Consider the following 16,186-nt stretch of genomic DNA (forward strand, 5'->3'; position numbering starts at 1 on the left):
ATAAATGATGAACTGATATTATTTCAAAGCTTTTTTTTCTCTGAAAGTAGTTGCTCTACCAAGGACTGAGAGTTTAGTCTATTTTACTATTTCCTAAGAGTATTAAGAAAAATGTCTTTAAAACTACTTCTAAACTTACATTACCTAGTATTCCCAAATTGTCAATCACACAAGTACTGATAGTATTTAATATCTAATGAATTAGCAAGAACCATGTTTCAATATGATATAAGCTTTTTATATATACTAGTGGGAATATCCGATGTTGCTCGGGATTGAATGAAATCACTAGTATTTTTTTTTTCACTATGCTAACAGCATTATATTACTTTCTTTGTTTTGACTGCTCCCCCACCTCCGTCTTTCCTCTAATATAAGGAAGAAGCTGAAATGTTGAAAAACGCCGAATTTATGATTTATAAATATGGTTCAAATTTCATTAAAATCTATTATACATATCTGAAGTTTTACGGGGTTCTGACCCCATGGGCCACTTAAAGATGGAGGCATGTAGATATTCAGCAGATAGAGGGTAACACAGATTTGGAACCAATTCCATTATCTTCCCCAGACAATTTTACAGATATGATTTACATTTCCTAAAAATAGGATAAATTCGAAGTTTTAAGGGAGTTTTGTTCTCAGTGTTGCACTTAGAGATTCGGGAATATTTTCATGGTCTTCCTAGGTAAATTTTATATAAGATAAATACTTTTAGATTTTATTTGCTCTAAACATTAGCATGTCCAGTGTCGCAACCTAGTAAATTTGTTTGCATTAATAAAAATATATCTTATTCTTCTTTTATTGAGCACGCTTAATAATCTCGTATTGATATTCATATTAAAACCCCTTGTTTCTATTTATTTAAAAAGAATATACAACTTTGTTATATATGGGTTGTGGAATTGCATTCATCTGCAAAAAAAATATAGGTAATTTTCATATTCTTTTAAACATTCATTTTAATTAGTTCCCTATTAATTTTTTCTGTTTTCTCATCAGATGATCATCTTTAGTTAACTATTAGGTGTAATTATATTCATGCAGATATTCTACGATTTATACTTGCGTAATATTTGCGTAAAAAGGTTATAGTAAACACAAGCCTCTTTCTATAAATATTTATGTATGTGAATATATATTTGTTTAAAAAATTGTGCTTACCAAACTCCTGTTAGTTTTTGGTCTACAGACATGAAACTTAATATATAAGGTATTTGAACCCATGCAAAACTGTATATTTGAGTTCTAGCTGGGGAAAATCAGTGCAAAATTGTGAAAATAAAAAATGGAATTTGCCAGGTGAAGGTTGAATGACGGCAGGCATGCTTAACGTAATAGCTATTAGTTCATGTTGTAATTTTTAACCTTGGAGCAAACATGTCTTCATAGCTCAGGCATTAACATCAAAGGAAAAATTAAATCGTAAGCTAAACGTTTTGGTTTCGATTCTTGGTGATGTCGCACGAGTCATTTTTTTAACTTATAAAATCATTACTATATACTGGGTGTAATATGATAAATACGAAAGCGGCATTAATCAAAATATATTTAAGCGTATTTTACGACTGAGCAATGCCGGGCGGCCTGCTAGTATATATAAGAATACCAGATGCCTTTTTCCACATAATAATTTGGAAAACTTCTGGTTTAGTCAGGAAACAGTTGTAATGAGAAACTTCTTAGATGATACAGGAAAGAAGAAAAATGATAGAAGAATCTCACATCCTTTTTTGATGTGATCCACCAATGTGGGCGAAAGAAGGAATGGCTACAATATATTGTGGAAACATATGCGGAAAAAAATATATATATGTGGCACCTTCTAAGATTACAGACAGACAAGACAGAATTCTACTGCTTTGTTTCCACAAATCAAAACAAGATTTCTTAAAATAACAAAAATCTAATCTGAGAATAGAATCGGTTTTAGATAAATCTGTTATGTAGAGAATACGCACACCAATATAAGTCTAGATTAGCTTAGTCAGATTTAGAAGTAAGGAATCAAAGTTAGAAATTTTTTTTTTTTTTTTTTGCTCTGCTAATTGTCCACCACTGATGTAGAGAATAAGAGATGACAATTTTTAAAGAAGTTGATGCTTTGGATTATTCTCATTTTCGTTGTTGTATTCAAATGTAACAGTGTGTATGGTGTGCGTGTGAGAAAATCAGCGGCAGCGATAAGATAGCTGGCTAGTGAAAACATTAGCAGCAGCCACCTTAGCACATATTAAGCACATGCTGACGTCACGGGAAGGAGGAGACAAAAATGACAGCATGTGGTCGAGCAAAAAAGAGAAGCAAGTGGCATGCCAGGAAAGATGGATGCATGAAGTTGAGGGCAAGAAAGCGCTAGCTATGGCCGGCATCAGGTGGCAGGGAGAGAGACTTAAAGAAAAAAAAAAGTTCTATGGCAGAGCGTTGTAAAACGTGTGTGCGAAAAAGCTTTTGAAAGATAATGAAATGCATTATTTTGGAAGAACCACAAATAAATGCTTTTCATTTGCACTTGGGGGGGTGGGAATACTGAGCTATATTTTTTTATGCAGTTCCTTGTTTGTTCTTGCGACGGTACCAGACAACATGCAGGTCTAAATGGTTGAAATGGAACATGATTAAAATGTAACAGCCATGCTACAGAAAACATTACAGCTGATGAGTATTTATCTCCCTCTCTCTCTCTCTCTCACGGCAAGATATGTGACACAAAAGTTGGAAAGTGGGATTGAAGAGTCAGCGTTCCAAAGAAGAAGCCTATAAAAAAAATTCCTGGATAGCACTGTGAGCATTCTCCAGTAGGGGTGCCTCAGGAAATCATCAATAAACTAATTGCTTTGGATCTTATAGAACTGCACAGGACTAACATCATATCACAATCAACAGGGAAAAGGCCATTTAAAAAATGACAGACTTGATTTTGGTGCCAAGCGAACAAATCCCAAGGCGAACCACTGAAGTAGAGAGTATGAGTCAGCAATTTTTGCAAGAGTTAACGTTTTGGATTATTCACACTACTGTTCTCAACTTGGTTATTTTCAAAAGCTTTTGGCTGATGTAACTTCCAAGATTCTTCTGGTGTATTTTTTTTTCTTAGGGAATCTATATGGAAATTCAAACTGAACCTTTTATTTAATTATTCCCATCTGCCATGATCGGGTAGAAGGCTCAAGTAATATTTATTTTGTATATAAGAACACATGATTTTATATAGATTCTCTAAACCCTTTTTTCTCTTTTTAAAGAAATAGCTAGACAACGCATGAAGCCACTTGATGTAAGGAACTACTTAAACAAAAAAAAAACACTAGGATAAAAAACCAGCCAACAAATGTTATTGGGATAGATTCTAACCTATAAAACAGCAATTCTTCCCCATTTGTCAAAAACATGGAACATGTTCATGGAATGTGAGAACTAAAGGACCAAATAAGGGAAATGACAGTTACAAGGCTGCTGAAAGTGTGCATCCCCTTTCTCATAATTAATACCTCTCTACTCTATTATTTACATGGAAAATATTCCACTGAGCTCCAATCTTTGGTTCCACTTTGCAAAACATTCACAGTAAGAACTCGTTTTGCTACAACAACAAAAAAAAAACCTTTCTTTAGATGTCTAGCATCAGATGGAACTTCCACAAAGAGCTTATTCGCAAAGGCTTCCCATCTTTGGAAAACGTTATCATGGGACTGCTTTCCTGCAGATTACATGTCATTTTCAAATCCAATGTCAACAGATTCTTATGAAAAGTCTCTACTAATAATTCGAGCTTGGTTCATCCTATTGATCATCTCCAATCCTCTAGTAAGATTCTTCATCTCTCAACTGACAATCATTCCATCTCATTAATCCTTATCTTCCAGTGGTCTTTGGCCTTTATAAGTAGTGATCTTTTAATAAACAAAGAACAAAATAAATAAATGGAAATTTCCCCAAGAAACAGCAAAGTGTCATGGTGTAAGCTGATCTACTTATTTTATGAATAAATGGACTTACCCAGACACAATAAATACAGTCACAAGTAAATGTTGTGGCAGCTATTAGCATCATTCATTTCACATCCAGTTGAGGATTTGATCAATAATCAGTTCAACAGAAACTAAGCTATTTCAGTGACCTTTTATCTGTTGGGCCGGGGTATTTGTCTTGAGTAGTCCTAAGAGGTCCATCCTCGTAGACCTTTCCTCCTCTATTTGGATGTAGTAAGTTTCTTGCTTACTGCCTGAGGCGCCCTGACTGAAGAATGCTGGTAGTGTTGCATAGGCAATTTTTAATAAGCAAGCGTGCTCCTTCTCTAAGAGTGCTGGCTTTATTTACTCCACTTTCTGACCTTGTATCATATCTTCTTGTCATGAGAAGGAAGTAAATACTGCTACTACTGGTAGTTATGGTCCCAGAATCATGATGCATATTTCTGTAACATACTTTTGTTAATACACTTTTATTAATTATACCACAGTTTCTCTTTGAGAAGGCTACAACAGTATGTGTTTCATTACGTGTTAAGCCCCCCCCCCCCATCCTCACCGCCCCCTCATAATTTGACAATATTTCTAGAATGAGAAATGGTATTCATCAAAATCATCATAATTAGTTCAAGGTTCGTTTTAGATGCTGGCATGCGTTAGATGATTTTAAGACTGCCACACTAATCCAGAGTTTGTACAGATTTTCAATCTCCATTTTCAAGAACTTTTCAAGATTTTTTTTTAAGGCCTTCTCCAGACAAAATTCTGGTTTTCAAAACAAAACTTGGGGTGTTTTACAATCCATAGCGATTCTAAAAGTGGTAACAAAATTAAATATACAACAAATAAATGTTACCATCTATAATATAAATCTCCCCTGTCTGTTAAAATGTATGTATCTCTGCCTAAAACTTTCGACAAAGGCGATGGATTTTCACGAGATTGGTATCATTTTGAAGCTAGACCCTTCGAATGACAAATATCGAAAAATTGGCCAAAAACATTAATTCCTTCACCCTCAACTGGGCACTTTTCTACAGGGAGGATTTGCTCTTTTCACTGATATTTTCGAAAGTGACTCCCTCTTTTCAATTGTCTAGCCTTTATTTAATTTAAACCTACATCACTTCTGGTTTGGTGATAGACGCAACAGCAAAGACATCACCTTTTTTTTTTTTTTTTTCATGTTCTTTTCCTCCTTTGCAGTACAGGTTTGAGTCTGCCTGCCTACTACCACTTTTTTTTTTTTTTTTTTTTTGCTCAACACACCTCCAAACACCCAGGTAACATTGGAGAGTCCCATCCGCAAAAGGAAGCAACCACCAAAAAAAAAAAAAAAAAAAAAATATATATATATATATATATATATATATATATATATATATATATATATATATCATATAAATGAAAGCAAAAATAGAGGGAGATATATTTCAATTTTATTTTTAATATTTCAACAAATTTTTATTGGACATAATTTTCAAGGCCTTTCATGACATTTTCCTTATTTTCAGGGATTTTTTTCATGGTAATAATAGAAATAAGACCTTTTCATGGCCAAAGTAAAAATTTAAGAACTTTTCAAGTCTGTGCAAACCCTGTAACCTATTTCTATCAAGGTCTTTATCCTTCTTTTCCTTAAGAACATTTTTATCACTTAACTGTTATTACATATTTTTAGAAATCGCAATTATTTTGAAAGTTTTAATTAAATCTCTCCTCTCATTCATCTCTATAATATTAGTAAAGTAAACCTTTTTTTTTTTTTTTTACCCTATTTTTATAAATCAAGATCTTTTAGTTTAATCACTTGATTTTGGACGTCTTCTAATGGTAATACTGTCTTAAAATTTCCATATTTAGTCATCAGTGCCCAGAATTGAGAGCTTATTAAATTTATTATCTACTTGCCTCATTATGAGGGAAGAGTTAGACACAAGGTCACTTTTTAATGTGGAGACTATCCAACTCTCCCAAAAAGGGGCACTGAATTGGGAGAAAAAATAAAAGTTGTCTTAGTCTAGAGGGATTTCTACTTCACCAACAGAGGACAAAAGATGATCTACTTTGACCATGAGGTTGGTGATAAGTTATTGAATGAATGGTGGGTGGGTGGGTGGGGGTACAGCCCCCCACAGATACATAGTAAGGCTTGTATTTTATTTATTCCCAAGTCATATGAAATCGGACCATCCAAGAAAACTCTTAGGTTCATTCAGATTATATATATTTTCCATATGTGGCTGCCAATAAGCCTAGATTGTTAAGTATAAATGTATGCGATTATATATATATATATATATATATATATATATATATATATATATATATTTTTTTTTTTTGCCCTTATTAGATATGCAGGGAGACAGAACTTGTTCCAGATGGCAGTGAGTCACAGAAATATGCTACCAAGAGCGACAAGCCAATGACTAAGGTGGAGCTGTTAGTGAATAAAATTCACATTTCTTTTCGTAAAGTAGATAATCAACTGTTGTCGTTAAAGAATGGCTTCCAGCCAATTGTGACTATGAGTAATGAGGATATTATTTGGAACAGCTCGGGGGAAAAGAGAAAAAAAAATGGAAAGCAGAATGGATAAAATATTCTCTTTAGTTATGAAACTAAACTTGTTTCCTATATGGCATAATTACATCAACACACCAGTTTTCTTTAGATCACCAAAGTTAAGCAAGGTTGAGCCTAATCAGTACCAAATGGGTAACTATTTGGATATACCAGGTGCTGTATGTAGAAGATTGTTGACATCTCCCTGCAAGAGTGCTAAAATTTAACGTCGTCACCTCCCCCTGACAGAGATATACATGCGGCTAGGGACCGCTTGTGAATCTCATACTGCTATGAAATTTCACTTTCAGCAGAAGCTAGTTCAACCTGCCTATTGTGAGTGTTGCTTTGGTACAGTACGGTAAACTTGCTTCAAACCATAGCGTGTAAACAGTTGTACTTCGCAGTCTGCATTGCTTCAACAATATCTTGCCTATTAATCTTCAAATGTGTCTCGTAAACAGTACACATTAGGCCAGAGACTAAGATTAAATATTGCCTTTAACTCTGCATCGTTATTATGTTTGGTTTGGTTTGGTATGTCCATTTTACATGTTGGCATGCATTGGACACCTTTAAGAAATTTACTTCCAAACTGCCTATCTCTGCCCAGGTCTTATTTACTCCATTTTCTTTCAAATCTATCTTTATCACTTTCTCCCATATCTTCTTTGGTGTTCCCCTGTGAACTGGCCTGTTACTTCAACTGCTCTACATCTAATACAAAAACTCATCCTTTCTTACAACATGGCTATACCATTGAAGTCTACTCTTTTGCACAGATCTCACTATGCTCTCCAGATTTAACCTTCCCTTAAGGTCATCGGATTTAAGCATTTTTTAAGGCTCATATTACACACCCATCATATCGTCATATTTTCCTGCATACAACATATTCCTTCAACTTTTCTTCAACTTCCAACCCCAAAACACATCCATTCTACAAATGTGGCCATACCATCCAAGTCTACTCTTCTGTACACATCTTATACTGTCCAGATTTAATCTTCCTCTGAGGTCATCAGATCTGAGCTTGTTTTTAAGACTCGTATTACAAATTCATAATATCATTCTCATGCATACATTTCTCTCCTTAACTGCTTTACATCTTCCCCCAAGAACTCTCATTCATTCTTTCATACTATCAGTCTTCTTTTCTGCACACATCTCTCTATATTCTTCAGATTTACAAAAATATATACTTAAAAAATTCAAATCAATAACATTTCAGAATAGATATTTTCAGATAAATTTTTAAAGAATTCCCATTAGAACAAGGCCAAGCCTAAAATAGGCCAAGAAATATAACATTTGGGTTTTTTTTTCTTTTACCAAAGGCAAGATGGTCAGCAGAAATCTTTTTAGCTAATAAACGCTTCACTTATTTCTTAGAGAAAATTTATTCTGGCTGAAATTCTGAATCATATCCAAATATATTTGAATTATAAGTCTGTCAGTATGTTATAAAGAGATTTTGTTCATTTGTCTGTCACAAATTTTTTTAAACATAACAGATTGCAGAATTTGTTTCTCTATCTGGTCGGGCTCCTTGCTCAGACCAATGTGACTCTCTCCAGATTTTCCTGTCCTCCGTCAGCTGGTTTAGATCTTCAGGATCACAGTTGGCATCATGTGCAATTTGCTGGATGTATGTGGATCTAGGTCGTCCTATGCTCATGAAGTCCACAGCAATACATTTCTCACCAAGTCTTGCTTGCTCCTAGTAGATATGGCAGGTAGGTTGCCATAAAGTTGCTGCTTCATGGGATGCTCCTGCCAAGATATATTTAACACTGTTTGCAACATACGGGTGTACATGCTGTCTAGCTTTCTTCCAATATTTCAGTGGGTACCAAAAAAAAGAGAATTTGTTTAATTTCAAATATCAGAGATTCTTATTATTTTAGAAATGAAGAATACTACATTAATTGTAAACTAGCAGGATCTGTGGAAATTCCACAATGGACTCTTTCATATGTGACATATTGATTTTCGTATTCTGTGCATGTTCAACGTGAATGGAGATGCCCTGATATTATTGTAGCTGTTTTGTTAAAATTGCAAAAGTATTTATCTAAACTAGCAGGGATGCCCAGCATAGCCCCGTCGGAAAATATGCTTAAATATGATATTTTAATTTATGCAGATTTCATATATATTATCATAGAGTCAATTTTCTATCGATTCTTATATATTATAAAGTTGTGATTTCAAAATAAAAAAAAAGTATATCCATATGACTTGGGTGCATCAGCTTGAATTGAAACCAAAACTTTATATATATATAACTTTAGTTCCTTCAGCTATAACCAAAACCAAAACTTGTGTAGAATTCTTGGTAAAATTATTTATAAAAAAAAAATGTGACTTGAGTGCCATCAGCTATAATCAAAACCGAAACCAAAGCTTATGAATTCTTGGTGAAATTATTTATTACAAAAAATGGAAGGTCATAATTAAATGACAGTCACTCTGAAGAAAGAGGATGTATCCGTGACATACAAAATAACACACACTATCGTGTTAATGTATTGATAATAAATTCCTAACAAATAAAGAAATTGAACCAAAAAAACTTGGGATTTTCAGTCTGAGGTTCTACACACCGACTTAAATAAAGCTTAGAACATTACCATAAAAATAATTATAGTTTTGACAAGACATCATAGATTTAGAATTTACATTGTTTCAAAGCACAAATTAGAAAATAAGCAATAATAAAAATACATGGTTAAACATTAGAATTCTAATAGTCCAAAACAATTTATTTTTCTTGAACTAGATATTCTATATAGTTCTTTCACAATTATACAATCTTCCAAGTTTAGCAAAAATATGTGACCGAAGGAAGCATCTTTTTGTTATTATTGTAAAAAGTAAAAATTGAATTGAACTACTTTTTAACCATTATTAATTTAAAGAAATAATAACCAAAACAGTAGATTAGACTGTTTTAGTTTCTTAAGCTAAATTTGCAAGTTAGTAACATGTTTTATAAAATTTTCATGTCAATCTTTTCTAAGGTTTTCGTTTCAAATTGACAGCATTATTTACTCAAGCAATATAATTTTAAAGTCTTATTGAAAGTTACTCGTCTCTTCATTTATAGAAATTCGTCAATAATTGTCAATTTTATCAATTGGCTCATTGTGGTTTTTATTATTTTGATGTGTAAAACAAAACTAAACTCACAAGGAATTTATTCCTTCAATTTTAATTGCTATATCAATCATCTTCCATTCATATCACCTCCAGTAAAAAACCCCAGTTGCATTATTACTGGGCCTGTTGTAGGAATGGGATTACATCAGAATAATTTGTTATAAACTAACCGTACATTCAAAAGCGTTAAGATTAGCATTTTTATCACTAAGCATGCAGATTAATTACGGATATCAATTTATACTTTTTTTTTTTTTTTTGCTGTCCTATACTCAGTCAAGAGAGCTGATAAAGAATGTTTTTTTACATTCAAGACAAAATTTAAGAACTATAATGAAAGCAGTGAAAACAAATGTCTGACAAAATAGCTGATCTAGAAGTGTAAGCCATTTTAAGTTTCAGAACAGTTTCAGATGGTTCGCTGTTACACACAAGTCCTGGGAGGTGACTTGTTTGTAGTAGACAGTTCCACAGAACAAAATATTCTTACCGTGTCGAAACCCTGGAAAAGAACATGTGAAATTGCTCCAGAAAAGGTTTAATATTTATGAAGCAATTCTGGTTTCTGATTGGTGAATTAATTTGATTCGTCAGTTCTTAGCAGCATCCTTTATAAATAGAATCGTCCAACTGTGTGGGATCATACCCCATTAGAATCCAAAATATTGCAACAGCTGAGGACTCAAAATACTCTATAATAAAGTCCAATGTGTACTTATTTGTATATAAATAAACATAAAATTTAAAATGGAGGCGGCGAGACCTAGAGACTCGACGTTTCGCCCGTCTTATGTGGCCTTTCTCAAGAAAGATGGTCATTGAGAAAGCTCACCTAAGACAGGTGAAAAGTCAAGCCTCTAGGTCTCTCCACCTCCATTTTAAATTTCATATCGTCGGATTTTATCCATTTTAAAAATCATGAATAAACATAAGCATTTAACAAAAATTTGAGAGTAAAATATTTTGCCTTTTTCTAGCCACTTCCTCTCCAAATGAAACCATTCCAAGTGGTCACAAGAAGTAAGAAAACAAATAGCGAATCAGACAACCATCTCAAACTTACCCTGCTGAATAAAATAATAAACATTTTTCCTTTTAATTCTATTTCCATTAGATCACTCAGGGTAAGCAACATTGAGCCTGGTCAGTACTAAATGGGTGACCATTTTGAAATGCCAGGTTCTTTATATGGGAGCATTATGCTTTTTTCCAGTATTGTTTATAGTTATCCTGAACTTTTTGCTACTGGATTGAACTAATGCCAATTCTGGAGAGGTTGAGAGTATGCAACCCTTGCTTCACAATAGAATTGCCGTACAGGAATCCTTATAGGTAGTATTGATTATTTCTAGAGATTGAATAGAAGTCTCCATAGTACATAAATGATTACAATTGATCACGTGATACTATCGACATCCCTCCCCAAAGTATTAGGAAGTGGAGAAGAAAGAGAAGTATGAAGGTATAGGTAATGGGTTTATCGGCAGAACAATGGAGAGGAAGTTGTTCACCAGAGTAGACAAAGGAACCTGAACAGGATTCTTAGTCAGGGTATGGCAAACAAAAGGTCGGGTATAAAAGGTAGATATATTCAGAGTTAGTGCGTGGGCGGTTTTAGGTGCGGTTGTGAATTTTGCAATTGTCCCCAACCATTCCTAACTGCCATAAAGATTGTTTTGGGTTTGCAACCGTTGAGGATAGTTACCAGTTAGACATAATAACAACTAGAATTGCGAATCTGACTCAGTTGAAGATAATTGTGGTTCAGGAGAGATGGGTAAATGAATTGATCAATTGATTAACAAACACAGGGGAGGTAGATATACACTTGAACGTTCCTGAGCTCGATCTTGTCACACACATGGTCAAAGTGCAACTAATATTTACCGAAAGTGTTGGTCAGTGTTTTTGTTTCATTTTATTTTTATAATTAAGAGCTACTGTGCTAATTTGAAAGACCATGACATATCCAGAAGAGAAGATGAAAGAGAAGACCATGGAAACAGTGTTGGGGAGTCAGTGGTTGCCAAGTAGGATAATATGTGGTTTTATCATAATCCGAGTGGATAGTGGATTTCATAAGACACAGATTTATCCATTAGGCCACCCATATACTTCTTAAGAAACCAGATAATTTTCCAGTCAAATCTTCCCTCACCCCTAAATTTTGATTCAGATCAAGCACTGAACTTATTAACCAAAGATTGCAGATATCCCACACACATTTCTGAGATAATGCCAAAGTCTCAACTTACAATCTGGATATTTTTCAAAATTGACTAAGATTGAAAGAGTGTAAGAATATTTTTACATTAGACGAGGTAACAATCCGTACACTAAATGGAGGTTACAAATATTGAAACATTCATCTATTTATAAAGTTTCACCAAAGATATTTTTCTTCAGCTCCAAAATCAACAGAGTCTAGACCATTCTTGTAATTATCTTTTTCCTGCTGATTGAGATATTATGTTGGTCCTGTGCAGTTCTAGGAAGTCCACCCTCTCGGACTTTGCCATCTCTCTTTGAGAAGGGGTTAGTTTATTGCTAATTGCCTGAAGCGTCTCTACCGAGGAATGCTGATGGGGTTCTTGAGGAATCTTTTGCAGGGTCAGAGTGGCACCCTCTCAGGGACACCGACTTTTCAATCCCACTTTCCGACTCGTGTCACATTTCTCACTGTGGGAGGGAAATAAATCCCTTTATCTATTTAAAGTTTGGCCATTTATCACACTGGCAGTGAGAGTAAAATATCAAATTTATATTCAAATTGGAAGATCAATAATTGTCACCAAAGGCCTTTGATAGGGTATGGCATAAAGGTCTACTCCACAAAATCTCAAGTTACCGTATAGATGGAAATGTCTTTTCAATTATTAAATCATTTCTCTCTGATAGGTTCATAAGAGTAGTGGTTGATGGACAGAAATCAGAAGCTCACAGTATTAATACTGGAGTCCTTCAGGGGTCCATCCTGGGCCCAACTCTTTTCCTGATCTACGTAAATGATCTCCCAAATCATGTCCTAAGATCATATGTAGACATTTATGCTGACGACTACCATTTATGGCACCACTTCAAAGGCTGTAAACAACCAAATTCTCTTTGATTCTCTCTCCTCTGATCTTAATCACATGGTGCAATGGGGAAAGAGGTGGTCGATTAACTTTAATGCATCTAAACCCAAGCTTCTATTTGCATCATCGATGCTCTGATCCCCATCTGGCATCAACTGAAATGTATGGCTCTTGTTTTGAGGAGGCTCCATGTTTTGACAAGCTTCTGGGTTTGACCTTTACTCCTGATCTGAAATGGAGCACATACATCAAATCCGTTGCCTAGGATAGAGTATTGTTGCTACATCTGGGCAGGGGCTGCTAGAAGCAGCTTACCCTGCCTTGACAGAGTTCAAAATAGACTTCGTAACCTAGTGGTGGGATGCCCTTTTCTCTTCCAATCAACCTCTTTCCCACAAAAGAGATGTGAGCCTGTCTCTGCTTTATCATTATTTTCATGGCAAGTGCTCGTTTTAGCTCCAATCTATGGTCCCCCTTGTTCTGACTTTCATGAAAAACACTTGTTTAGCTGAAACCACTATCTATAATTTCCCCCAACTCTTTATTTGTGCCTAAACCTAAATATAGATTCTATGAACAAAGCTTCTTTCTTAGAACTGCATGCCTGCGTAACTCTGTTCTGCTTTCCAACTGGCTACAATATGGTCGTCTTCAAATCCAACATGAACAAATTCTTGATGAGTTATCTCCTTAAGTAATCCAATTTACTAAATTTCCACTACTAACAATTACTACAACATGTTATCTTTGACCACTGTACACTCAGTAACCCTTATCCTCGAGCGGCATCCAGACCTTAATAAGTGGTGACTCCTTTGTAATAAAAAAAAAAAACTATTTTGTACTTCTTTTTATTTATTAGAGATTTTGTTTAATTTTCGATTTTTGAGTTACTATGCATACAACATAAAGCTTCACATCAAATAAAATACAACAGCCATCTCTAATCTGTTGTGTTTACAAGCCTCCGATACAAAAATCTAAAAAGATAAACATTTAGAAAAAAAGTGTAAAACCTAAAAAGTTACATAGATTACATTTTCTTGCATTTGTTGTCATGTTTTTTTTACCTTTTTTTTATCTGCTAACTATACTGCACAACTGACACTTTCTAAAATATTGACGGACACTGATTCCCTTTGAAAACGGCAAGTCACTTAGATGTGATGCGACTTATCAACACTTTGTGCTCTTGTCAGTAACAGAATTGGCAACAAACAGAAGACTGCAAGCAATGAAAATATGCTGGGCTTCTTAATAGATCGTGGAGACAAGTGAAACAATACGCCCCGTGACACAACTTCCTTAACAGCTTTGATATAATAATATTAACCCTTATCCTAAAGTGGCCTAAAGTGGCCTCCGAGCCTTGATAAGCAGGGACTCCAAGTAAAAAAAGTAAAAAAAAAAAAGTAACAAAAAAAAAGTAAAAAAAAAAAAAAAAAATTCTTTCAATGTGGCCATAATATCCAAATCTCTTGTTTGGCACACATTTCTCTATGCAGTCCAGATTTAATCTTCCTCTGGGGTTATCAGATCTAAGCTCATCTTTCAGACTCACATTACATAACCATTATATGATTTCTCTTCATGTCTTCAACCCTAACTGGCAAGGTTTCACCTGCATACTTCACACTGTGTACACATGAAATATAATAAAAAATAATTTTTAGAAGAATTCTGTAAATTGGTGTTTAATCTATGATATTCTGAGGAAATTGGACTTGCGATCAGTCACTCACACAAAAAAGTTATAGGTGCATATGTGTGGTCGTGGTTTGTGTGGGGGGTGAGTATATTATTCCGCCATTGTTTCTTCTAAAAATAGATTTCTAAATTCCACAGAAACTAAAAACAGGTAAACTATTAATGCCATTTATTTTGGGAAAGTTATATTTGAGAAAGAAACAATAAACAGCAGCAGCAGACCACAATCGTTATGTAATAAATATGCAGCATCAATAATAGAAGTTATTTTGTTGACTACGTTTATTTTTTGCGCTGGGGGGGGGTGTTAATGATGTTTACCCATTCAATATTCTTGAAAGGAAAACCGAGAAAATAAACCAAAATGCTGAACGTTTTTTCTCTACAACAGCAAGTTTTACATATTAGATTTATTAGGGGGGGGGGGCAATCACTATTATGTACTTCGGGCATATGTTTTTTTTTACTGGGGGGGGGGGGGGGAGAATCATCACTCATTAAAGCCCAAGAGCTACTCGAGAAGGTTTAATGCATGTCGGCTATACTGTAAAACAATGTCATGATGATTAGTAATGGGCGGGGTTTGATTAAGAGGATTCCATGAACAAAGCTTCTTTCTTAGAACTGCACGCCTATGGAACTGTTCCGTCTGCCTGCTTCCCTCTGGACTACAACTTGGAGGTCTTCAAGTCCAATGTTAACAAATTCCTAATGAACCGCCCCCTTAAGTAAACACTTCATCAAATCTCCACACTAACGTAATGTACTTGCAATAACCCTTATCCCTGAGTGGCTTCCGGGCCTTGATAAGTGGTGATCACTGTGTAAAAAATTTTTTAAAAAAGCTCAACAAGAACTTGTTTACATTAAAGCTGAAACTGACCATGTTATAGTTAGATGGGAAGCAGGCCTACAGTAATGAGTGTGTTCCATAGATGGACAGTTCTAGGAAAGTTCATGGAATTTTCGCTTAGTTTTAAGGATTGATAGAGAGTAGGGGAAATCATTGACAGTTGTTGTAACTAGATAAGTATTTGTTGCGAATGTTTTGCAGGTGGGAGGGGGGGGGCTACAGATTGAAGCTCCGTTAAATACCTGCCAGACATAGATAGATGTCTCTTCTGTAAGAAAGAAAAAAAGTTACCCTGCTTCATTGTCATCAACCCCACCTCGGACCCTGCCAGTATATCCACAGAAATCAAAGATTGACTAACTCCGTCTTTGAATGGGTAGTTAAGTAAAAAATAAGAAATCTTTCCAGACTAGAAAAAAAAAAAAGATATACTGACAGGACATAAGAAAAATTCATAGAAAATAAGATGGCTATTGCTCTTTCCTCTATTAGTATTGACATTGTTGTTTTTAATTCAATCATTGCTTTGTGTTTATATTTCACATGCATTTTTTATAGTTTCTAACACCATAAATAAAAAATATTTTTAAAAAAGCCTCTATTCTACCCCAATACCATCGCTCAGACAAATTATTTCTTGTCATTTCTTTACGGTCGTATTTTAAAGATAAAGAAATTTGTATCGAAATTACCTAATAAATAATATCTGTATAAATAAATAGGAAATATTTTATCATTTATTTTAAATTTATTTTAAATTTTGGTTTCAAGCAGTGAATTTCGCAAAACAATAACTAGTGTGTGTATATATATATATATATATATATATATATATATATATATATATG

At 34.4% G+C, this 16,186-nt stretch overlaps 1 protein-coding gene across 3 annotated transcripts in view; it reads right to left on the reverse strand.

Annotated features, from left to right (window-relative positions):
* The window catches only part of LOC145263720 (uncharacterized), a 372,649-nt gene that overhangs the window by 272,972 nt on the left and 83,491 nt on the right, over positions 1 to 16,186 (reverse strand). The gene's annotated exons all lie outside the window — the stretch shown is intronic.

This window comes from Euprymna scolopes, chromosome 39 (genome assembly GCF_053919585.1).
Source record: "Euprymna scolopes isolate OS-2025 chromosome 39, ASM5391958v1, whole genome shotgun sequence".
NCBI lineage: Eukaryota > Metazoa > Mollusca > Cephalopoda > Sepiida > Sepiolidae > Euprymna > Euprymna scolopes.